We start from the raw sequence: 3,106 nt of genomic DNA, 5'->3' as shown, positions 1-3,106 counted from the left end.
TTTCAATGATACTTTTTTCTTAACTAATAAATAAAATAAATTTTCAATATAAAAAAAAATTTTTCAATACTTTTTTTCAACAAATAAATTTTCAATACTTTTTTAACAAATAAATTTTCAATAAAAAAAAAAAATTTTTAATACTTTTTTTCAACAAATAAATTTTCCATAAATAATTTTTCAATACTTTTTATAGACATTGAAATGCCGGTTGACGAAATTGTGATAAACAATGAAATCCCGGTTAATGAGCCTGAACGGGAAAATGACATGGTTGACACAGACCGGGAATATGAAACAGCGGCGGAACTGTTTGCAAACACAAAATTCAGTGGGAAAGTTATAGGTATTGATGTGGACTTGGATGATGTTTTAAAAGGTAAAATATTTTTTCAATGTTTATAATAATAATAATAAGAATAATAATAATTTTTATGTTACAGACCTAGAACAAAAGGGTCTTGGAGAAAAAATTTATTCAGAACCTGCGGAACTGTTTGCAAACACAAAATTCAGGGGGAAAGTTATAGGTATTGATGTGGACTTGGATGAGGTTTTAAAAGGTAAAATATTTCTTAAATGTTTATAATAATAATAATAATAATAATAATAATAATAATAATAATAATAATAATAATAATAATAATAATAATAATAATAATAATAATAATAATAATAATAATAATAATAATAATAATAATAATAATAATAATAATAATAATAATAATAATAATAATAATAATAATAATAATAATAATAATAATAATAATAATAATAATAATAATAATAATAATAATAATAATAATAATAATAATAATAATAATAATAATAATAATAATAATTTTTATGTTACAGACCTAGAACAAAAGGGTCTTGGAGAAAAAATTTATTCAGGACCTAAGAAACCAAACATCATTGCTGATAAAATACTACGCGGTAAACATGTTTCGATAATTTCTGGCAAAAAGGAAAAATCAAACAATCAAAAAAGTGAATATTTTATAAAATAAATAGAAAAATTTTATAATGTAATAATAATAATAATAAAATATTATTTTTTATTACAGAACGCAGTAAAGATGACAATGGTGAGAAACAGAGGCCAGTATCACCACTGGCAATGCATAAGTCCGGGAAATACGGTAAAAAAATAATACCCACAGATGATGACAATGGAGAAGAAGAAGAAGAAGAAGGTAAATATTTTATAAATAAATAAAAAAATTTTAAAATATAATAATGATAATAATATCAATCGTATATATTTTTTGTATGGTAGATGACGTGGTTATATTGAGTCAATCGTCAACGTCTTCGTCATCATCCAGTTCATCATCATCGTCATCGTCATCGGGGTCGTCATCATCGTCATCGGAACCACACCCGATTATGAACGAAAGTAATGTTGCTGCGGAGTATGATAAAAAAAATAAATATCGACCTGAAGCAGGGCCTTCAAAGCCCCGTGTCGAAAAACTTAAAAATGCGCCTGTAGATATTACAGATTTCTGCGTTGACTGCGCGGGATATCAATGTCCGAAAAAAGCAGCCACACCACACCACCAGTTCTGTAAAGGGTGTCATGAAAAATGGCAGATGGGTGAGCAGCCGCAGTACCCACAACCATCACCAATCCAATTTTTGAAAAACGACAACAACTTGTAGATGATAGAATAAAATGTTTACAAAATCAAATACGTGAGCTCGAAGAATCATTGAGTCACGGAAAATGCGATCTCTGTGGTGGAGAACCCATTGTCAATGAATTTGGTCATTGTGAAGGCTGTGCCCAATGGATAGATTAAATAATAGTAATAAACCCATTTGTAAATAAATAAAATTGTTTGTATGTCTTTTTTACAGGTATTATTGTATAGAAAAAATATAATAATAATAAATAAATAAATAAATAAATTGTTTGTATGTCTTTTTTTACAGGTATTATTGAATCGCAAAAAAAAAAAAAAAAAATTAATAAATAAATAAATAAATAAAAATTTTGTATACCTTTTTCCTTTTGTCTTCTTTTTACAGATATATTTGTTATTGTTAAAAACTTTTCAGGTTACCCATCATATTTTTTGTTTTCTTTTTACCGGTATCAAATTTTTACCGGTATTTTTTTCACACTAGAGGGCCAGAAAAATTTCCAATTTTTTGGGGTAAAATATTTTACGAAACAGGTGAATTTAGAAAAAAAATCAGTTTTGCTGTGACCACTGCAGTGTGAAGATCTTTTTTTCAAGTTGTTGCTAAAAAATGGAGCGTGTTCTAAATGATGCTGAAGTTGACGATAATTTTATCGATAGGGACATAATAAACCGAATCATGCAATCGCCATTACAACGACATCATTTAAGTGAAATTTTACATACAGTTGGTGGTGGTGATAATAACAATATTATAGAACTACGGTTACAACAAGAGCATTTGGATCAACATTTACGTGTACCTCACGAATCTGAAGTTTTACAACAACAACCTCTTTTGGATGCTACTGACGATAATTTTTTCGATATGGAGATAATAAATCGAATCTTGCAATCGCCATTACAACAACATCTTTTAAGTGAAATTTTACAAACAGGTGGTGGTAGTGATAGTAATTTTCAGCGTATAGATATTGTTGATGAAACACAGACATTTGTGGCAAAATATAATTTGAATAAACATTTAATAAATTTTAAAGTGAAAGAAATACCGGAAAATACTGTAGTTGAAACATGGATTGAAGAAGCATTTGCCGAAGTATACAAGCTGATCAGAAATTATTCAAATAATGCGCGTGATCGAGTTATTCTCAGTTTCAGAACCCCTTCTATGAACTCTGAGGCGCATACTCACTTGACACCTGTCGATAATTTTACATTTGAACGGTTATGGGAGATTGTAAGTAGCATTTGTCAAAGTAATGATCCAGTGCAAGCCAACGATCTATTTACTATTGACTTGGTTGTATTAAAATCAACGACTGGTGGTTGTGTCCCGCACCAAGTGGTACAAAAGGTTCGTGGTGCTCTGGAACTGAACCACGATAATCTATATTTATGTTTGCCACGTTCTATTGTAACGTGTTTATCAATAAGAAAAAAGAAACTATAGTTGC

General features: G+C 28.5%; 1 long non-coding RNA gene across 1 annotated transcript; it reads left to right on the top strand.

Moving 5' to 3' along the window:
- Nucleotides 1-311: 311 nt before the first annotated feature.
- LOC122852024 lies at nucleotides 312-1,145 on the top strand. The gene is made up of 4 exons (XR_006373788.1): nucleotides 312-379; nucleotides 444-563; nucleotides 856-990; nucleotides 1,068-1,145. It is a non-coding gene; the product is annotated as an uncharacterized LOC122852024 (long non-coding RNA).
- The last annotated feature ends 1,961 nt before the right edge of the window (nucleotides 1,146-3,106 follow it).

Source organism: Aphidius gifuensis, linkage group LG3 (genome assembly GCF_014905175.1).
Source record: "Aphidius gifuensis isolate YNYX2018 linkage group LG3, ASM1490517v1, whole genome shotgun sequence".
In the NCBI taxonomy this organism is placed as follows: domain Eukaryota; kingdom Metazoa; phylum Arthropoda; class Insecta; order Hymenoptera; family Braconidae; genus Aphidius; species Aphidius gifuensis.
This window is presented reverse-complemented; position numbering and strand designations above follow the sequence as displayed.